This window comes from Mus musculus, chromosome 14, assembly GCF_000001635.26.
Source record: "Mus musculus strain C57BL/6J chromosome 14, GRCm38.p6 C57BL/6J".
NCBI classification, from domain to species: domain Eukaryota; kingdom Metazoa; phylum Chordata; class Mammalia; order Rodentia; family Muridae; genus Mus; species Mus musculus.
In genome coordinates this window covers 27,153,160-27,176,573 of record NC_000080.6, presented here as the reverse complement: position 1 = coordinate 27,176,573, position 23,414 = coordinate 27,153,160, and the positions used below count along the sequence as shown (strand labels likewise).

Sequence of the window (23,414 nt, the reverse complement as noted above, 5' to 3'; positions counted from 1 at the left end):
TTCTAAAACAAAAGACCTCTAAGGCAAAAGCCTAAGCCATGCTGTTAAGAAAGAGAGACTGCTTCTGGTGTGTGTACCTCATCTATAAAACACACCCAGCTTCAGCATTTGGGAAACGGGAGATGGGGACACTAAGGAGTACTCGCGAGTGACAACAAGCACTTGCTGCAGGCCTAACTGTGACTGTAAGAACCCCATGTCAGAGCTACTGATGTCAATCCCATTTGACAGATGAGGAAACTGAGGCATGGGGTGTTAAGTAGCTTGGCCCAGTCTCAGACAGGAAGTAGTGTGGCAGAGTGAGGAGCCAACACAGACAATTTCAGCAGCAGAGATGTCTCTGTTACCTGTCTCTACCCTACTCTGTCAGCAACCCCCAAGGAAGTTCTCTGATTGAATTAACTCCAGTGTTCCAACCATGGGGACACCTGTGCTTGATAGCCTGTCAGCTAACCCCAGTCTGGCAGCCTAGAATGAAGCTGCAAACCAAGTACTTGAAGGAACCAGGGCATCAAGTCTGTTCAGTTCTATTCTCCGACCTGGGGAAGGAAGAGAATCATATTTGCAGGAGACCCAACACAGGGTCTGACTGCTTCCCTGGCATGTCTCTGGGCACATGGGGAAAAGGCTATAGTCTTTGGAACAAAAGTACTTTCAGGTTTGCCAAAAAATGTCATCTATGCAATATGCCTTCTTGACACAACCCATAAGCACATATCAGGAGGGACTGCTGTGTAACACATAGCCTTCAGGCCAATAATTATCTCACCTGTAATTCTACATACCACAAAGTTGATTTCCCCTATAGCTATAGGGTAAGCCATCCAGAGCATCTAATGACAGTTGGTACTTATTGTTGAATGAACACTAAATACATGAGACGTCTTTAAGCAGAATCTGTTACTTTCTCTGTTTGTCTCAGCCACTCAATCCATATTGCAGCCAGCCCAGCCCATACAATAGACTCTAACGTGTTAGAGTAACTCTAACGGTTGGAGTAATGTGAGAGGCAACCGCTGAGGAGCCAAGTTAAGCCGCACCTGCCGTGGGGGAAACTCCCAGCTGTTTGTGTCCAGAACCAAGAAGAGGTTGTCCCCAGAAGCTCTGCCTCAAGACAGAGGTCGCTTGTTCTAAGACAACCCACCCAAAGCCCCTAATGGCCTTCCTGAAAGAATCGCTACACCTCCGACCACCAGACGGGAAACTCATTACGCAGCCTGTACCCTCTGGTCTCCATTGTCACTGGCATCTTCTGAGCCATCAGAAAACCAACTCCCAGGAGCCTGCGCTCTGACAGGCGGTATCCGGGGATAGTCAGATTTCTATCAGCAACAACACCTGGCATTTCTTGTTGGCTCCATCTCAAAACTCCACCCCTAGCCGGCAGCTCTCAGCTTTTAATACCTCCTGAACAATCGGTCTTTAAGAAACCTCATGTATTAGTGACAAGGCGGTTGCCAGGACAATGGTTAGTTCAGTGCCCTGTCTGCCCTCGATAGCTCTCCAAACTCTGGCACCTTCAACACTGCCAAGGGATGAGCCTCCTGAGCCATCTCAGTCTAAGCCAATGAAACAACGTCTCCGTCTCCGAGAGCCCTGAACACCACAGGAATCTCCCCACTGACACTCCCAGGAGTCGCCTTCCTGGCTACCTGCCACCACCCTAGTTACAATCCTTTAAGCTCAAACCCTTGACCCCATATCCCAGTGATTTTATTTATACAAAACTAGATGTCCGGATAGCCATTGCCAAGCACAGAGGGGGGCCTTGGGGAAATCCCTGGAACACTGCTAACATAGTTTCTCAGTGCTGTACTGATTGCAGAGGTGTGTTAAGAGCAAAATCGGGGGTTGGGGATTTAGCTCAGTGGTAAAGTGCTTGCCTAGCAAGCCCAAGGCCCTGGGTTCGGTCCTCAGCTCCGGAAAAAAGAAAAAAAAAAAAAAAAAAAAAAAGAGCAAAATCGGCTGCTGGAGAGATGACTCAGCAGTTAAGACCTGTGCTAGTTGGTGTCTGTGGACTTGACATAAACCTAGCCTATCTGGGAAGATAATTGAGAAAATGCCTTCATAAGTTCACATATTGGTAAGTCTGTGGGGCATTTTCTTAACTGATGATTGATGTGGGAAGCCCAGCTCATTGTGGGTAGTGCCCCACCCCCACCCCAGCAGCCCTGGGGTTTGTAAAAAATCAGGTTGAGCAAGCCATGGCCTCCGCTTCAGTTCCTGCTCTGGCTTCCGTGAGTGATGGACTTTAGGCTGTAAGATGAAACAAACCCATCTGTCCCAGTTGCTTTGGTCCTATTGCTTTATCCCAGCAATAGGAACCCTGGCTAAAACAAAAGCAATGGCTGCTGCTCCTGATGAAGACTGCAATTCAATTCCCAGCAACCCAGATCCAGCAATCAAGATTCTGGCCTCCACAGGCACCTGCATGGATGTGACGCTCTCACAGACAAGCAGGTGTGTGTGTGGACACACACACACACACACACACACACACATACATACATAAAATTCTTTTTTTTTAAAAGGGGTATGAAACCCAATAAGCTATAGTGACTGGCACAATTTTCTGCATGATGTTTATTAGCCATGAAAGTTAACATAGCCAGGTGTGGCGGCACACACCTGCAGTTTTAGCACCTGAGAGGCAAAGCCAGAAAAACTGCCGTGCATCTGAGGCCAACAAGGACTACTTAGGGAGTCTCAAAAAAATCACACACACACACACACACACACACACACACACACCACCACCACCACCACCACCACAACACTAAGTGAATATAAATAATATGCTGACTTGTGTGGCCTTCTAGATTATTTTAGACATTTAAGGGTTGGAGATGGGTGGTCAACAACCAGGGGAATCACACTTTCTTAATAGCCTGAAAAACCAGTTGTTCCTGCCACCATCCACAACACCATACGCACTGCACTGCTGTCAGAAACACTCCCAACAGCCTGGAGGAAAGTCAGCCGCAGCCGCACCTGTCTCTTGCTTAGTCTGAGCTAGTGTGGAAAGTGAAGACTCCTCCATCGGCCAGATAAAAGCAGGTAGCCAGCATGGTGATCGGCCGAGCCTCCTCTGTTTAAAAGTGCCTGGTTGTCCAACAGGGGACACTTGTCTGTAACACACAATGTTATTTTCAAATGCGGCAGCCTGCCCCACCCCTCTTGGCTTAGCTTCTTCTTAGCTGGCCAGGGATGAGTGAGTTCTGGGAACTTCACTATTTATGAGTCACCCTTGTGGGCCCGACAACTGCTCACGGACGACAGTAGGTTTCCTTCAGAAAATTGGCATTGATATATCTGGGGTCCATGATACAGCTTGGAAAAATCAAGCTCTCATTTTTACAAGCAGGCTGGGCAAAGAAGAAAGACCTGGAGGATGAAACGCCACCCCTTCCACCTTGCTAACAAGAAGCACTCATTTCTGAGCCTTTGAGTCATGCAGATGGGCTGGACCACTGGGCTGGACCACCATTAAGCAGAGACAAAGTCATCATCGATCACCCCAGCAACTATCCTGCAATCCTACAACATGAGCCTGGCTGCCTGAACTTTCTTGGCCCAAGGTCAAAGCTAAACTGTCTTTGCCTCAAAGGTATTTTCCTAGCTCTGCTAAGAGCTCCAGAATATTTGAAGCCATAAAGGCTTGCTATGTGGAAAACCACACCAACTGTTCTTTGCTAAGACAGAACAAACTTGCTCAAAACTGCATTTCTGTTTCTCAGTTTGGTGGATGCTGTGCTGGCTGGTTTTGTTTGTCAGCTTAACGAGAAGCTAGCATCATTGGATGGGAGGAGCCTTAGTTGAGAAAATGCCTCTATGAGGTTCAGCTGTAAAGGCATTTTCTCAATTAGTAATCAATGTGGAAAAAAAATTAAAAAAAAAAAAAAAGCCGGGCGTGGTGGTGCATGCCTTTGATCCCAACACTCGGGAGGTAGAGGCAGGCAGATTTCTGAGTTCGAGGCCAGCCTGGTCTACAAAGTGAGTTCCCGGACAGCCAGGGCTATACAGAGAAACCATGTCTTGAAAAAAAAAAAAAAAATCAATGTGGGGAGGGCCCAGATCATGGTGGGTGGTGCTATCCCTGAGCTGGTGGTCCTGGGTTCTATAAGAAAGTAAGATGAGCAAGCCATGGGGAGCAACCAGTTAGCACTCCTCCATGACCTCTGCTTCTGCATCCAGGTTCCTCTCTGCTTGAGTTCCTGTCCTGACTTCCTTTGGTGATGAACAGTGAGGTGAAAGTGTAAGTAGAATAAACTTTTTCCTCCCCAACTTGCTTTTTGGTCATGATGTTTCATCACAGCAATAGAAACCCTAACTATGACAGATGCCCGACTGTCCTCTCTGAATCAGGCAAGGATGGAGGCCATGCTTAAAGTCTCTGGGGATCCTTCCATCTACAGATGCATCAAGCTCCACATTGGGCTGGGTGACCACAACATTTGCATTGAAATGCCTCTCGAAGCTCTATCTAAAGCCCAATAGAAGCATCCTGGGTAGAGACAGAAGAGAAAGACCTGCACTGGGGACCCAGTCATCCACCATGAAATCCAGCTCTGGAACCTGAGACAGGCCATTCTCTCTGAGTCTCACTCTCCATACCCACAAAGCTCCAGGGTGTAGGCACGGCGTCTCCCCTGTCTTGTAAGCTAGCAGCTTTTTCAATTTTAGCTCAAAAATGCTTAAAGGAAACTTTTTCAGTGAGTAGCCAATCTTTCAAAGCCAGGGCAACTGGCCTGAGAATCTGAGGAACAAATCTTGAATTCTGGATTCTCTTGGGAAACCTGCAGCTTTGGCCACAGTGGCTGACATTCCCAGCAGGAGGCCTGAACAGGATGGGAAATACTAGGAACGGAAATGCCTGTCCAGGCAGTTGCTATCCTTGTTCTCAGTTGTCGAGGAACATTTCAGAGGGAGATTCCTGTCCCTACGTCTGGATTTGCTTCCCCCAAAGATAGCGTATGTTTTTCAATTTCCACTTAGCCGGAACACTCATGAACAAACTCCGAAGTGAAAGAATTCACATGGACAGTATTTAAAAACAAAATCCACAAAGTGGAGATCTACTGTGCCTGAGCCTGCACCCCAAGGACTAGACCTTTGGCCTCTGTGGGCTGACTAATTGATCCCCACCCCTCAGCCCAGGCCCTCAGCCCTTCAGCCAAGAACATACGTTTGGGACTCGGCACAGCGCAGCACGGGGCAGCATCCTGAGATCAAGCATCTGTGTTTCATCAGCTGCTGGACAGGCTGCGTACAGGGACAGCCGGGTAATCAAATCGCTGGAGTACAGACAGAAGGAAAAGCAACAGGACAAGAAAGCCACAAACACAGCACACTAGCATGACAGAACCTGGAGCAGGAGAACGGGACCCTTAAAAGATCCACAAGAGCCAAGAGATCAGGAAGAATCTTCCTTCTCAACCCAGCTGACCTCACCAGTGACAACTCTGAGTCCCTCTCTGCTCTAAGCACCATTATTCCCAGTATCTTCTTTCAGAGATGATGAAACCGAGGCACAGCATGGCCCTGAACCTGAGCAAGGCTACACAGCAGCAAGTGACAGAGCCCACACAGATGCTTCCAGTGTGAAGACTTCTGACATCACATTCTCTACCCCCTCATTTCAATGTATGGGTGTCTCCACTGGCTGGGATGTGCAAACCACCATCCACAGCTCCCTACAGTGCTACCGACCACTGTAGGATTTATCTGCATGTGTGCCTTGCAATTGGTCTATGCACGCTAGCATCTACATATATAGTTGCTGTGTAGGGCCACATACCCAAACCCACACATGCTACTCTACGTGCATGGTCTGAAGGATTTCAAAGATTAATGTTGAACATTTACAACCCCTGCCTTACCTGTTGGTTTTAGCTTTCCACAGTCAAGTGTCTGTATCCCAAGAGCTCTGACTCCAAAGAACCACAGTCATCAAGAACAAAGGTCTCCAGGGTATGTGCCAAGATCTCCATAGCAGAGAGAGCTCTCTTGAACAACAGACAGGAGCTGTTTATAGAACAAGCTTTACCCCAATGGAGACATTTGGGTCCCTGCTCATTAGTTTGATTGCTCTTTATTGTTTTGTTTTCTGAGACAGGGTTTCTCTGTATAGCCCTCAATGTCTGAGAACTCAATCTGTAGACCAGGCTGGCCTCAAACTCAGAGATTCACCTGCATCAGCCTCCCAAGTGCTGGGATTAAAAGTATGGGCCACTACCGCCTGGAGTTGATTGATCTTTTGCTTGCTAGATTCATTGATTGGTTGATTTTTTGAGATAAGGTCTCATTCTATCCCTGGCTAACCTAGGACTTACTCTCTAGCCCAGGCTGGCTTCAGACTCACTGTGATTCTCCTAAATCGCCTTCCCATGCATGAACTACTATGCCAGGCTTATCAGCTCGGGAGCATGGGGTATCCCAGGAAGGAGGCCAACAGAAATCATAAAGCAGGATTGAGGGAGGGGTTGGTGAAGTGGACACCCCCACTCCCTGCCTGGCTGTGGAAATAGCGTACGGGTGTCATGAGGACCACGTGAAAACAGGAAACTCAAAGGAGTAGACAATGTCAGTATGATGCCCTACTAACAGGGAGCAGGAGTGATATGCCAGCAAACAAACAATGGGCCAGTAAACAAACGTAAGCGTAGCTGTTGAGAACAATATATTTTCAGACACTGAGAGCCAGTCATGCCAGCAGGAGCCCCAGTGAACAATATGGTTCACATTCTACAGCATCCGTCACACTGTTGTCTGTCCTAGGGAAGAATGACTTCCCATTTCAAATACACTGCTACTGGGCATCCAAGTTTCATGACCTGAATTCACCCTCTTGTGGCAAATACAGCTATGCCCTGGCTCAGTGATGGGAATACATTTTGAGAAAAGCATCGTGAGGATTTTATGACCAGGAGGCGTACACTTTCTTAGTTACTTTCTATTGCTGTGACAAAACCATCATGACCGAGGCAACTTATAAAAGGAAGCATTTGATTTGGGGCTCAAGGCTGCAGAGTGTTAGAGCTCATGACCATCGGTGGCAGGGAACATGGAACCATCTGCAGGCTGGAGCTGGAGCAGCAGCTGACAGCTGACATCTTGAGCCATAAGCATGAGGCAGAGAGGAGCAAACTGGGAATGGCATGGGTTTTTCAAACCTCAAAGCAAAAGCCACCCCACAGTGACACACCCCCTCCAACAAGGCCACACACCCTAATCCTCAAACAGTTCCACCAACTGGGGAACCAAGCATTCAAACATATGAGCCTATGGGGGCCATTCTCATTGAAGCTACCACATTACTTATGTAAACTCAGATGGGCACTCAGACACAGGCCATATAATCTTTTGGGACTGCTATCATGGGCATGATGTGTCATTGACTGAAATGTCTTTATGTGTTCCATGACTGCATAGGCCTCTTCTTTTTCCCTACCCCACCTAGGATACATGAGGCCATACACAAGCTGCAGTAAGGTACTGATGGCATATTGTGGGTAGATGCCAGGAATCCTGCTAAACAAAGCATAGAGCATGCCTACAACAAAGATTCTTCTACCCAGAGTATACATGTTCTCCAGGTTAGGAAGTCTGACCCAAACCACTGGGTGTTGAATATGGATTTGGCATCAGAAAGTGTCCTAATAACCACACGTTGTCACCTCACTTCACAAGGGGATAACTCAAATGGCTTATCACAGACCACTCTCAACACCTGACCTGTGTTTCTCAATTAGCCTCTGTGTCCTGGAGGTTCATGGGAGCTGGGTTGGGAAAGTGCTTTAACAGTACAGCTCCAACTAAATCACTCTCCCTGACCCGCACTGAAAGTAAACAGAGGAGCAGTGCACAGAAGCAGCCAGCCTGACTAGCAAGCAGCTGGATGGGCCACTGACATCAGTATTCCCCGTGAAGGACTGGTGGGGTCAAGTACAGATGACAGCATCTATCAGGCAGGGCATCTGATTCATGTCCTGCCTCTAATCCTAGGACCATTAGCTTGAGGATGACAGCTCAACCAAGGTGGCAATAGTAATGATGAAGATAACCACTGACAGCAGGTCACGGACTGCACTTTCCCCGAAGATGATCTCATTCAACCCTCTTCACCACCACATTCGCTTCACTCATCTCCAGTTTGCAAGTGAACCCAAGTGACTTGTCTGAGGCCTGATGAGGCAGGAGACCTCTGAGTAAGTCTGCAGGTTCCAGGCTAGAGAGCTGCCTCAGCAGTTTAGAGCGTTGTTGCTCTTTCTGAGGACCTGAGATCAATTCCTAGCCCACACATGGCAGCTCACAACTCTCTGTAACTCTCTGTAACTCCAGTTCCAGAAGATCTAAAGCCCTCTTTTAACTTCTGTGGGTACCAGGCACATAAGCAATGCAGACAGACATACATGCAAGGCAAAACATCCAAATACATAAAATAGTAATAATAATAATAAGCCTTTAAAACAAACTCGGCAGGTAAGAGCACTGATTGCTCTTCCAAAGGTCCTGAGTTCAAATCCCAGCAACCACATGGTGGCTCACAACCATCCATAATGAAATCTGATGGCCTCTTCTGGTGTGTCTGAAGTCAGCTACAGTGTACTTACATATAATAAATAAATAAATATTAAAAAACAAAAACAAAAAGTCTTCATGTTCCACCATGCAGTCCACAGACATGCCACTGGAGACATGCCTTGTCTGTACCATTAACAGCCACACAAGGAAAAGAGGGACTCGCATGCTCACATACTGTCCTTCTGCCAATGGACACCTTCAATGACATTGTCAACTCTAATTTATGTACTTCACTATGCAGAGTCTCGGGCATCCTAACCAAACAATACTGCCAGATGGATGGCTGAAAACTGCCTTCTAGACCGTAATGGTACTTACAAGCCCAACAAAAAGAAGGAACAATCACCAACATAAGCCCTCCCAGGCTCTCAGCGCTATCTCGAGGGACCCCTGGACATCAGCTGATAAGTGTTGACTCATTGCCAAATCAAATGCCCATCCACGCCTGAGAGAGGTGGGCAGTATCCTCCACTGCTGCTATTCTTCCCCAGTCTGTTCTTATCTCCCCTTTCCCTGGCCTGGGAGAGCGGGCTGTCTTGGTGTGGTGCAGCTGGAGGGTCGGATAAGCAGGTGTTGAGTTTGAAAATGACCTTGCCCATCAGCTGGTGAGAGCCAAGCAGACAAGGAAGTCACTGTATCACTGTGTGCCTGGCATCCCAGCTCCAGAAAGGAGGCACAGTGAAGCCTGGGAGAGGGATGTGGGAAGTGTGCATGCAAGTGAGTGAGCACACACACACACACACACACACACACACACATACACACACAGAGGAAATCACCAACTAAAGAAAACCCGCATTATGTCACCCAGGAAAGTAAAGCCAAAATAAAAGACCCAACAGTACCCAACAGTAAGGATGTGCTGAGGGATTTCCCCAAGCACAGAGGCACACAAAGATCAACAGAGACCGATCCTTGGAAAAACCAGGAGGAGAGCCCACAGTCTATGTGGGGGCTGGCAAACTTCATTAAGAAAGTCCAGCCAGCCAGAGCAGTGTAAATGGCCCTCACTGTACGCGTCCTGGAAGAGGTCCAGTGGCCAGGACATGCTGTGGGAAGAAAGGCAGTCCACTAACCCAGATCTCATTAAATGTGGGTTAACTGGCTCCATTCCCTCCAGCTCAAGGGGCCAAGGGAGGCCTGAATGGAGTACTTTTCAGAATAGAAAACCCGAGCCCGCCAAGCCAGCGCCTTTTATTTTCTCACATCCTTTCGGTTGCTCAGCTGGGTGACCCGACTGCCCTGGGCCCGAGAGAAACAGCCCTTCTCTCCCCTCATTATCCTCACCAGGCCATCACTCTCCCAGCGTGCTCTGACCTGACCAAAACTCCTTCCCCATGGTGTGGTCAACAACACCGAGGAATGAAGCATCCATGAACGCCAAACATTGTCCCCATTGAACAAAAGGTAGAGTCTTGAATAATGGCCTGTGTACATTTTCCTGCGGGTTGGTCTACCTCTCTTGCCACCACCACAGGACACTGCCCACTGCTGGAGGAGCAATCATTAACTTCTTCTCTTTGAGGCTTGTTTTTGTTTTTTTTTTTTTTTTTTTTTTGGTTTTTTGAGACAGGGTTTCTCCGTGTAGTTCTGGCTGTCCTGGAACTCACTTTGTAGACCAGGCTGGCCTCAAACTCTGAAATCCACCTGCTTCTGCCTCCCGAGTGCTGGGATTAAAGGCGTGCGCCACCACGCCCGGCCCTCTTTGAGTTTTAAAATGTATTATTGTTACTATTATGATTATGCGGGGTGTGTGTTTGTGTGTGTGTGTGTGTGTGTGTGTGTGTGTGTGTGTGTGTGTGTTTAGGTTCTCTCCTGGGTTGCAGTGATGGGACTCCAGTCTCCAGGCTTTACCTGGCAACCACCTTCACCTCACCTGCCTGCTTCTCCCCCTTTCTTAATGGAAGAGATTGAAACAGGTTTGGGGAAAGCCTTGGCCATTGAAGTAGACGCACGTAGCAGTGACAGCTACGAACGTCAAGGCACATCTTCATCCCATACGCCAAAGGAAACAGAGGTGGGCGTGCTTCTGGGGGCTGCGCGCCAGCTAAGGCGTCAGGCTACGTACAGGGGCATTTGCTCCCTTCTTCCTCAGAGAACCTCCCCAGGCAGGGACTCTTATTAGCCTCACTTTACACTCACAGAAAGTATAGTACAGACAGGTCAAGTGACACAGGCAAGGTCACTCACCTGGCTAGTGGTACAACCAAGATGTGAATCAGTGCAGCAAGGCTCCAGAGCCTGTGTTCTTAAAGGCTATACCATCATTACCTTTAAAACAAATTTAGTGTCACGGGGAAACCTATTATTTTGTGCAACTAATAGATGCTTGTGAAGAACTTTAAACTTAGAATTATAAAATTAAAGTTATGCTAAAATGTCTGTCTATGAGGGAGGCCAGGATGTTATCAGCTTACTTTAATATCATGTCTCAGCTCCCTCGCCTGAGAAAGGCTATAAGCTGGTGTCCTGGTTTGCTTTGCTGTTGCTGGGATAAGCGCTAACGCAAGCCGACTTGGAGAGGAAAGGGTTTGCTTGGTTTACAGGTTGCAGTTCATGATTGAGGGAGGTAAGAACTCCCTCGATGCTTCAAGGCAGGAGCCATGAAGACACACCACATACTGGCTTCCTTCCACCTTGTTTCCAGCTATATTTCTTACACAGCCCAGGCCCATTTTGCTAAGCCTTCCTATTAGGAATCAATAAAAATGCTCCCACAGACATGTCCACAGGTCAATCTGATGAAGGTAATCCCCCAGTTGAAGTTCCCTCTTCCCAAGTGTGTCAAGTTGACAACCAAGGTTAGCCATTACAGTTTTTTTTAAAGCTTTCCGTAGCTTGTCAAATACAACCCTGCATCATGAAAGGATGGTTTAGTCAGGGAGTAACTATATGTATGATATGTTCCATAGATTACATTGGCCAGTGAAAGAAGGCCTGTCTTGGTCTGTGTAAATACACAAGCACTCTGTGATGTTCACTCTGGGCCAAGTCCACTAATATAGCACTTCTAGGAATACATCCTATCACCGAGCAATGGCAGCTGCCTATTCTCCTCATTTGCCATGCAGTATGTTGGGCATGTGAGTCATATCATCTCATTTAAGCCTTACACTCGCCCTATGACATCATTACTAATAGTACACCATTTACAGGTGAGGACAAGGTTCACCAAGGTAATGTCCCCGTGCGAGTTGATAAAGCAGAACAGGAAGAAGATCGCAAGACGGCCAGATTCTAGTGTGTATATTTTTCTACTCCATGTGCCATCTCTTAAGAGAATTTCAAGATTTTCTAAGAAAAAAAAATTACAGTAGAATAAAATGAGGTTTGGGAACAACCAAGTCTGATGTTTGAGCTGCCACGTTTTAGGAGGTGTCAGAGGCCATGTACCTGCTTCAGATTGACGCCTACTGATGGCCTGTGGCAAATGCCTTTTCCCATTGTCTCTCTCTAGTGCCTCACTTATAAGGAAGGATGGAGGGTGAGGATGCTGTGTCACAGTAGACCGTGACCATACTCAGCATCTGAAGCAAAGATGCCTCCGGACAGCTGTGTCTCCCCACTGATGGCAGCTTCTGTCTTCCTTCCCAGGACAAAGCCTCAGAAGCAGGTCTCCACATGGGCTTAGTGACCACCGGAGTCCAGGTGACCAGAAGAGTCATATGCCTGATCGGCTTTGCTATTATGCATCCCACTTGTAAGCTATTTAACATCTCATCAAAGATACTCTTTAAGTTGGACATGGTGGTACCTGTAATCCCCACCTTTCAGAGGCTGAGCAGAAAAACTGTGATTTCTGGGGCATCCTGGGCTACATATTTCATCTATAATACATACATACATACATACATATAACCCTTGAGGCTAGAAAGAAGGCTCAGCAGCTAAAAGTACTCATTGCTCTTATAAAGAACTTTGGTTAGACTCCCGCCCCCTACATGGTGAATCAGTAATAAAATCTGTAACTCCCAAGAACTCACAAAGTACATTCATACACATACATCTTTAAAATACATTTTTTTTTTTTTGGTTTTTCGAGACAGGGTTTCTCTGTGTAGCCCTGACTGTCCTGGAACTCACTCTGTAGACCAGGCTGGCCTCGAACTTAGAAATCTGCCTGCCTCTGCCTCCCAAGTGCTGGGATTAGAGGCGTGTGCCACCACTGCCCGGCTTAAAAACTCATTTTTTTAGAACATGTGTGTTTTCAGTTCATTTTGAAAAGGGAAAAACTTAGACTCACCATGCTGAATTAAGAGTGGGTTTGGGTAGAAGGTTAGGCATGAGAGTGAGGCTGGGGAAATCTTTCATTTAATCAAGCCTGCAGGCACCAACTCATCCTTTACCCCCAACTTCTGTTTCCATGCGTAACTCAGGAAACAAAAATGCAACATTCCACCCTGAATCAACCACTGCCAGGCCCTCAGCCTCCCCATCTCTGAGAAACACACACTCACACAATTACAGGTCACAACTAAATTCTATTCTATCCAGGAACGGAAGAATGCATTATTAGGAAATCCGTCAACGTAATTCATCTCATTAACTGAATCCAAAGGAAAAACCAATAACAAAACCCAGATGTCTCTCTCTTCTGATGCTTATCATGTTAAGTCTCAGCACCCAGTACTGACTCTTAACTAGCTCAGAACAGAGGGAAGCTTCCTTAAGAGATATGGAGATCCACTGGAAAGCACAGGGCTATTGCAAGGGAAGAGCTCTCATGCCCCGGAGGGAGCTGCCAACACAGCCAGACAGAGGAAAAACAAGGCCACCAACTGGAAATGAAGAGGAAGCAAAATTTCATTAATTTAAAGATTATATAATTATATGTCTGGAAAAAAATTCTTTCCCACAAAAATAATAACATTAAAAATAGATCTGAAAAAAACATTAGAACAAATAGGATAATTTGATAATGTTATTCAATGTAAGAAAACAAGTTAGTAATAGCCTTCTTACAGGAAGGCAGGCAGGCAAACCAACCTGAATATGAGAGAGTGATCAGCTAGCAAAATGATCATTCAAAATACATTCTTGGCCAGGCATAGTGGCACATGCCTTTCATCCCTTAGGAGGCAGAGGCGGGAGAATCTCTGTGAGTTCAAGGCCAGCCTGGTCTACAGAGTGAGTTCCAGGCCAGCCAGGGCTATACAGTGAGACCCTGTCTCCAAAAAAAACAAATTCTCTAAGTCACCATCTATTAGCTAGTTAGCTAGCTGTGTGTGTGTGTGTGTGTGTGTGTGTGTGTGTGTGTGTATGTGTCTGTGTGTGTGTGTCTGTGTGTGTGTGTTATATGTGTGTCCATATGCATATACACACACATATGTAAAATATTCCTAACTAAGTATGGTAGTCATACCTATAAACCCACTTGGGAAACTGAGGCACAAAGATTCCTATGAGTTTGATGCCAGCCTGAGCTATACAATGAGTTCCAGGCTAGCTTGTGCTACTGAAAAAGACCCTGTCTCAAAAGAAATCATGAATATAAATATAGATAGCAGACAAACAGCCATCTGGAAGGGCCAAGACAGGAGGTTGGTTGAGCATAGCAGCTCAGAGTGAGTCTGAGGAACATAGTACAGCCCATCTCAAAGTCAAATAGATGTGTTCTCTGCCATACTCCATAGTTTCCCCCATGTGACTCCTGTGGGACTCAGTGCAGATGCCCTGCACAGTAAATCCATCACCTGAAGCTGCCCACCCCACCGTCAATTAGGGAAGCCAGCCAGTCTTTTCTTTCCAGCACAGAAAAAGACCAGATTTTTCCAATGATGATGGTCAATAACAGAGCCGACCAACCAATCAACACACAGGACAATCCCACTATCACCTATCAGCCCTGGCTTGCCTGCTGTCCAGCACAAACATTCAACCCTGCTCCTGCAGGGAAAAGGTAAAGAGCACAGGGCACGGGGCAGCCAGGCCTCCAGGAAGTTAATATCACACCTACTGTGCACAGGCACAATGTGCTTGTTACAGCAGTATGTGTCTGATGCCGTTTCCACTTTGTACAACATCCCAAGGATGCCTGTCCTCTGTCTAGAATGCTCAAGCATTCCCCAGAAAGAGATGAGGCAGCCCTTTGTTTATGGGGGAAAAAAAGAGAGTAGCTGATGAAAACTTAACCTGAGGAGCCCCATAAGATGGATCAGCTGGTAAAGGCACCTCCTACCAATCCTGTTCATCTGATCATTTCCAGGACCATATGTATGGTGGAAGAGGGAGAGGCCCTTGGTTCCCTCTTTAGCACCAAAATCATTTTCAAACACCCCTAACTCACAGCCCTAACACAACAGAACATTACGGCCCATGAGATTACAGGCACCTGCAGAGCAGCCCCTCCCTGACCTTTAAACCCATCCATATGACAATCACAGAACAAAACCACAAGTGACAGGGAAAGTATAGTAAAACTACGACCATCACATTAAAAACAGAAACAGCTTTTCTGGCAGTAATGACCTCCCTATGAGAACATGGCTCCCACCCCTTTCCAGAAGATTCGAAGAGGAAACACAAGAAGAAATACAAGAAGAAAGTTGCTTGGTGCAGATCCCTATCCTACTTTGTGAATTTGAAATGCTCAGGAGGCTGTACCATCACCATGGTCTTTAGCCGTGCACAATGGTAGTCTTGTGTGTTGGTTGCTGTACTGTACTATGTCAGCCTACAGTAGAAAAGCAAGGCTGACAGGAAGATGCTTCTCCAGGAGGAGCGGCACTAAAAGCCTCTGATTCAGGACGAGTGGGAACCATCCCGGTAGACACACTTCCAATATTCAAAACAAACCTGTTCTGAACATGAAAAGGAGAAAAAGCTATCGTTCCATGCACTGTACCCATCATCTTAGAGAAAGCCAGCATTTGGTGACTTACACAGACGAGCCTTACCCTCATCATGCCCGGGCACCTCAGCAAGGGAGGGTTTAGCTATCTGCATGTTACCCTGCCACAGCTCAGTGAGCCCAGTGCTTGGATCATGTGGTTGGAAAAGCCAATTTACCTCCAGAGAAACTGTTCCACTCCCGTCTGGCAGGAAATTTCTATCAGATTCCCCAGGAGGCAGATCTACGTGACGCACATGGCCTCCACCCTGAGTGGGCAGGTATGCGGACAAGTGCCACTACCTTAGGGCAGTGGCTACTAAGTGTCACCTTTGCCAGATGAGTGTGGGCCAGGCTCAAGCGCCTCTGAGATATTCTTCTCCTACCTCTGCCCTGCATGAGATATATTCTCAGTGTGAAGATATCACTGCACGACACCATTGAAGCCCTTTCCAGCACTTACTAAGGACGTTCACACTGTCCTTTAAAAAAATGCATATTAAGAGAAACAGAAACACAAATGACACTGGGGAGTTCTCTAGTAAGCTCTCTCTGCATCTCTCTGCCTCTTACCCACCTCCTCTTAGACTACAAGCACCATGAAGGCCAAATCCATCACGTTGTGATCCCAGAAAACCTGACAGAGCTTCGTGCCTGGCAGGGATCTGAATTACTAATCAGTGATATCCTTGAAGGTGGAGCAGAGGCTAGGCACTTAGACAGTTCCTTCTTGGCTCTGAGTGTTGGCAGAATGGGTTTATGGATGGATAACAGCCTAGAGCCATGTACTATATCATTCTATACGCCAATCAAGTATGCAGGAGACAAGTTAACCACTTCTTAGCATACCGAACTCACATATCAGCTTGTGGGATGGTGTCTCACCATTACCTCCTCTCATGGACAGGCAGGGTGTACAAGTTAGTTTTTATTGTCAAAACATAGAGACACCTGGACCCTCGGTTGAGGAATTTCCTAAAGCAGCTGGCCTCTGGCCATTCCTGTGAGATTGTCTTGATCGGTCACTGATGTGGAAGGGCCCAGCTCACTGTGGGTGGCAACATTCCCTAAACAGGTAGAGTTGGGCTATATAAGAAAGCTAGCTGAGCATGAGCCAGTGAGCAAGCCATGGTTTCTGCTATGGATCCTGCTTGAGTCCCTTCTCTATCTCCCCTCAGTGATGGACTATGATCTAAAGCATATGCTGAAATAAAGCCCTTTCCTCCCCGAGTTGTGTTTGACCACTGTGTTTATCACAACAACAGAGAGGGACTTAGGAAACTTCAGCAACTGAGTAAGAACTGTCATCATCGCCCGACACCACCCTGGCAGCAGGCCGCCCAGTGAAAGGATAACTACCTGGAACTCTAAGCATCTGGCTAAAGCTCTCCTAATGGCATTAAACACATACCTCTGCATCTCAAAATTATAGGACTCCACGCCTGGGACAACCTCAGTAGCTGCAGCCCATTCTGCAGAGAGGGAGGAAAGAGAGAGTCCAAGAAAGACAAGAGGCATGCGTGTGGAGGGCTTCCATGCCTCAGGACATCTCAGTCTAAGACCTAGAATTACCACTGACTTTGGAGCAGGTACTTAAGGATTCCTTTCCCTCTCCTGGAAAATGGAGGTGAATGATATACACTTCCCTGGTTTGCTAGGAGGTCTGGAGCCAATGAATACACAGAGCCTCTCCAGAGGCTCCCACCTCAACAGATAAGGCTCTGTAGAAATTAGCCACTGAAAGACATGGGGAAGGAAGGGGCAAGAGTTTGTTTCTTAACAGCTGGAGAGATGAGTTACTATTGCCGGTTGTCTGTTAAGATGGGGGTCTCTGCATTGTCAAACTCACGGGCTCAACTGATCTCTCTGCCTGGGTTTCTGAACACTGGGCTACCACGTTCCACAGGACAGCTTCTAAAACACTGTTCCAAATCCTGTCTTTGGCCACAACAAGGTTAGCTATATTTTTGTGTGGTGGGAAAAAAAATACAAGAAAACTGATCTTGAGCTTCAGAAGCCTGGGTCTGGGCCTTAAATCCACAGCCCAGCTTTGCCTTCACCTTGATAGGCCTTGCTTGGTTCCTCATCTATAAAACACACACTTGTCTCCTGCCCTGACCACATATTTGAACTGAGTAGACCCTGAGTATCAGAAGTGATCTGTCCAACAGCTGACTGGGGGTGGCCGGGGGTTGCATACAACACAAACCTCTATTTAGAAACCCTGCCATGCAATCTGATCTTTTAATAGGCTCTGACAAGGCCTGCATGAAGCACCTACTTAACTGAACTTAAATCAGCACTTAGCCAAACACGTTTGGTGAAAGACTCCATTTTTTCCCCTCTTTACAGTCCTATTACTGTAAGGAGGAAACAATTTTCTAAGGAGCTGCTTGGAAATGCTGGGGAGGGGAAGGTAAGAGGTGAGGTGTCTCACTGAAGGTCATGAAAGAAGGAGTTGCAAACTCTTAGCTGTCACTTTCCAGCTTGTGAAAGTCATCGCTGAACCCTAGAGACTTGAGGAAAGTTGAACAGGTTCCATGTTGCCCTTTAAGTAGTAAACAAAGAGCTAATAAAAACCAATGAATAAAGACAGCTCAGGGCTAATGATGAGATGGCAGCTGAGAAGTGGAACAGTGAAAAGATAGTGGCCAACAGCTAGCAGGATGAGGAATGGTTACAGGGCTCTGGGGCCCACTCTGGGAACAATCTCAATGTGGGACCAAGCTCTTCCTGGAACCACCTATATATTACTGCTCCTCAGCCAAGTCAGCCCACCAAAGCTGTCCCTAAGCGTAGGGTATCAGATGTAATCTGTCCAACAGCTGAAACAGGAGTGCCCTGGGCTACACAGCAGGGCTCACTGCAGCACACAAGGCCCTTCCTTCCAAGAGAGGAATGCCTAACAAAGCGAGTGCACAGGAGTGGCTCACTGTCAGTGGGTCCTACAGATTCTGTGTAATGCAGAGCATAACAGTTTGTGTATTTGCTTGGTTTTTGAGACAAACTCGTTCTATGCAGCAGAGACTGGCCTAGAACTCAAAAACCTTTTCCTTCAGACTGCAAGAGCCTGGGGGCTACAGTGGCAGCCCAATGGTTAATAGCACTGTCTGTTCTTACAAAGGACCCTAACACCCACATGTCAGTCACAATATGTGATGCCCATACCTACATGCAGGAAAACATGCACACATATAAAGATAATATATTTTTAATTAACCTGAAATACTAGAGCTTGACCCTAGGGTCTCACACACTATATGAGTGCTCTACCTCTGAGCTTTCTTTGTAACCCCAGGTCTCCTTTAATTTTTTATTTTAAGTCAAGGTCTCCGGCTAAGTTGCCTAGACTGGCCTTAAACTCCCAATGTAGACTAGGGAGGCCTTGGATGTTCAATTGTGTGCCTCAGCCTCCTATATCCTGGTATTATGGGTCAGCACCATCAGGACTGGCCCCTGACTTTTGTCATTACTCCTTAAAGAATACAGTAGACTACCAACTATATAATATTTCTGTTTCATTGCCTCATACAGGTAAGCAAGAGATGATTAGAGAGATGTAGAAGGTTATCTGCCTTCTTCGCAGACAGCCTGCCTGAATGTAAGAGACCTGAACATCACTGAATACTGATATTCATGAGTATCCTAGGGCACCAAGCAGCAACTGTCCCATAATAGATAAGCCAGAGAGTACTTGATTTTGAAGAAATTACATATGTATACAACCTCTGAGTAGAAACTGGGCAAGGAACGGAATGCCCTTCCTTGGGTATTTCCCTTCAGTGCCAAGGCTTGCTGGGTAATGGAGTGTGGACTGATGAGTGAGTGAGCGAATGAATGAACTTGAACTTTGCAGTTCCTCAGCATGACTGACGTTCTCATTACAAGCCCATTTCATGGGAAGAATTGATAGAAAGGACAAGGATTTTCCTCCTCGGAATTCTCTTTGTACCCGAGGGAACGTCAGAAACTCTCACAACGAAATAATATCTGGTCATAGTCACTGTGTGCAGCAGGAAACTTCACTCGCTGGGGTTTTATCGCATAGAAAACTTATGATCTTGGGCCCCTAGCAGATCAGTTGGCATCAAGAAGAGGAAGGAACTGGAGAGGATGGCCATAAGTACTGTGAGAATAGGTGTTTTTGTAATAAAGTTGCTTGGTTAAAAGACGGACGAGATGTCCATAGATCTCAGGAGCCAAACTGTACTATGCGGAGAACCACGTAGCCAGCTGGGAAGGCCCTGTCCTCACAAAGCAGGCTGGTCCCAGGCCAGACTGTAGTCCTGCATCGTGCAAGCTAGAGTCATCTGAGAGTCAACTGAGGAAATGCATCCAGAAGACTGGGCTGTAGGGCAAGCTAAGGAGGGCACTTTTCTTAGTGACTAGAGTGAAAAGGGCCCAGCCGAGTGTGGATGGGGCCACCCACGGGCTGGTGGTTCTGGATTCTATAAGAAAACAGGTTGAGCAAACCAGTAAGCAGCACCCCCAATACACACACACACACACACACACACACACACAGCCTCTGCATCAGCTCCTGGCTCCAGGTTCCTGCCCTGATCTTTTGATGATACAGTACAGTGGAAGTATAAGCTGAATAAGCCCTTTCCTTCCTCTTTGGTCATGGTGTTTCATCATAGCAATAGCAACCTTAAGACAGGGGATGTGTACAATCGTGTTTTCCACTGACCTACAAAAATAAATAAATAAATAAATAAATAGGGCCTTTCCACTGACCCATGTTCACCAAGTATGCAACCGCTCCTCATCCCAACTCAACTCTCAATTCTCTGAGAGTGCCGATTTTATCTATCTTTTGCTTCTAGTACACTTAGTGATATACAATAAATGCCCACGGGATGACTCAACAACTCAAACTAGTGATGGGCTAGTTCTCCCCCAGGGACTTCAGATAATAAGCGCTAGTTGTGAAATAAGAGGGATCAGGCTTCTGGGACCGGCTAATCCCACGAGAGGTAGCTTTGATGCTGTGGAAAGAGCCACAGTTAGTCAGACCTCAGGGATCTGCTCCTGCAGCTGGAATCTGGAAAATTATTTCCTCAATATTAGGCTGTGTGCTGAATTGGTAATAAGGCATGAAAGCAGTAAATCTAGGATTTCTTCCAGCTCCGTGTGTTTTTTAAAGATTCAGTTTTTTAAATGAGAGGGGAGCAGTATTTACATGTGAGTGCAGGTGCCTGTGAAAGCTAAAGAGGGTGTCAGACCCTCTAGAGTTAGGGTGACAGGTAGATATGAGTCAGCACAGGTCCTAGGAACTGGACTGGGGTCTTCTGCAAGAGCAGTACGTGTTTCTAACCATTAAGCCAGCCAGCCAGCCCCCCCCCAAATTTTTATGTCTTTAAAATATGTAAGAAAGGGCAACTTAGGAAGGCATCTGAAATTGTACTCCACCTGCGCATCTTTTACTTATATATTCAGCTATGTACTGGTTTGTGTGGTACTGAGGGTGGAAGCTGGACCTTCACACACACTAGGCAATGTACAATGAGCTACATATTCAACCCCGTCTGGAATTTCTTAATCTTTGAATGAACTCTAAAATGAAACATTTTAGGGCAGAGTGACGAGTTAGGTTTACCAAGGACAAGCAAAACACTTCCTCCCCACTCCATCCCTACAGACTCATTCCTTCTAGCGAAATATATTCACTTTCCCACAACGAAGATGCTCAGCTTGGGAAATCCATCCACAGGAGTGCCTGGGTGAGCTCAGGTGAAGTCTCTGATCTCAAAAGTACACAGAGCGAGCAGAGGTACCAGAGGTACAAAAGCCCAGGACCAAATGCTCCTCAGAGCTCTCTCCTCTCAGAGAAGAGCCACAGAGCAACAGCTGTAAGTGGCTGAAGCAACTGCAAACAGGGCACGCTGACTCCAAGGCATGTCCCACGGGAGAGCAGAGAGCTCACCTCTAAGCCAGTGTGGCTCAGTTACTACATAACACGAGAGCACCAGTTAGGAGCCGAGTCTCCAAGAGGAGACCAAATTATCACACTTTTCCTTTTTGCTCCAGGGGCTGGAGCTTTTGAATGAGGTCTCATCTGTCACCCATGCCTACAAAATAGGGAGAAGAGCACTGCTCATTCCTTCTAGAGCCCCTGTGAGGACCAAAGCAGAGAGGTAGGTCGACAGATGCACGGAGAGGATTGACCGGCCGCATACACTCAGCCTGTTGCTGGTGCTGCTGTTGGGCAGATGAAGAAATCTACCTGAAGTCATGAAATTTAACCCCAGGCTCTTCAAAATCCTTCAGAGAGCCAAAAAAGAGGCAGCTGCTTCCACCCCAGACCCCTGGGACAGCAGCCTGGATGCTCTTCAGGAGAGAAAGCAAAGTTGCCTCTACAGCCCAGGTATGCTGCTGGAGCCCTGTGTCTCTGGAGAGGTTGCTCCCTGTGAGTACAGAAGCTTATGGGTATCACCAGGAGATGAAACCAAGCAACAGTCCCAAGATGAACTCCCCTCAGAGGAAGGAGGAGAAGAAATTACAACCCCAGAGAGGTATGCTGTCCACCCAGCAGACAGCAAAAATTAAAGAACAGGTCTGAGATGAACAGGAGATGGGCAAACAGGAAACCTGGTACCCCATTGGCAAGTCAAACTGTGCTCTTTAGAGAGTGATCTGATCATGTTTATCAGATTCTCAAGTGTGTGTTAGGATGATCCAGCGACTCTTCTCCTTGGTAACCACCACAGAGAACCATTAGCTTGCGTGCCCAAAGGAATATACCGCAGCACACATCCCAACAAAAGCCAGAACCAGTCTAACCATCATAAGCTGGCTCAGCAATCAGTGAGATAGGCACTCCTCATGCTTGGTATGCAGTGAAAACAAAGGAGACTGACACAGGCTGCCTCAAAAGCATTATTGGATACATCATTAAATGTTTTAAAGGGTTATAAAATAGGTCAGCCAGCACAACATGCATTTTAAAAAGAAGAAATGGAGGGCTGGGAGGATGGACCCATGGTCGGGTAAAACAGTTTGCTGCCCAAATGTGAGGACCTGAGATTGAGTCCCCAGAGCCCACACATACACCAAGCAGGCATGGCAGCCCACCTATATAACCTCTACACATGGGAGGCTGAACAAGAGTCCCTGGAGCAAACTGGGTATGGAGACTGGGTGAGTCTGCAAGCTCTGGGTTCAAATGAGAGACCTTGCCTCAATAGATAAGGTAGAGATAAGGAAGACACCCAACCTCTGGCTTCCGAATACCTGTGTGAGACACATACACACACACACACACACACACACACACACACACCCCACCACCACCACCACCACCACCACCACCATCAATAATAACAACAACAAGAACAAAGGAGAAGAAATGAAAGGATGACCCTCCTTCTATATACCTAGATACCCAGAAAAAGTTCTGGAAGGACTACATCTGTCACCCATGTAGATATTATATAAAGGATAAGCATCGACTGCACTGACCATATGAAAGAACAGGAAGGGGTTCAGGACTGAGAATTAAAATTATTTCCCTTATTATTTAATTTAATTTCTTTATTAATTATTAATATTAATTAAATAATTAATTTTATTAATTATTTAATTTCTAAAATGAAAAAATTATTATTTAGAAAGAGAGAAAGAGAGAGAGAGAAGGGAAGGGAAGAGAGAGAGAGAAAGAAGGAGGGAGGGAGGGAGAAATGGCTCAAAAGAGCTTAGTGTCCCTCCCTCTTGCTTCTGAGAGACTGACCACTCATAAACACGATGTTCTGAGCAGGTGGGGCTGTGTCTGGGGATGAACACCCACAGTTTTGCACCAAGACACACTTTATACCACATTGTTCCTATTGATCGCAGCTCTTCTAGGGCTGAAAAAAAAAATCCTTCATATTTAACAACGGTTTCTCTCCTCTGGTGGATCAAACTGGAGATGTGAAAGGAAATGCATGTTTGGTAGGCAGAGGGTCAAGCCCAGATCCTGATGCATGCTGGGAAAACACTCTACCACCTAGCCCCTTGC

The 23,414-nt window shown here is 46.7% G+C and overlaps 1 protein-coding gene across 4 annotated transcripts in view; it reads right to left on the bottom strand.

Annotated features, from left to right (window-relative positions):
- Arhgef3 (Rho guanine nucleotide exchange factor (GEF) 3) overlaps nucleotides 1-23,414 on the bottom strand; it is a 289,456-nt gene that overhangs the window by 227,343 nt on the left and 38,699 nt on the right. The window lies entirely within an intron of this gene.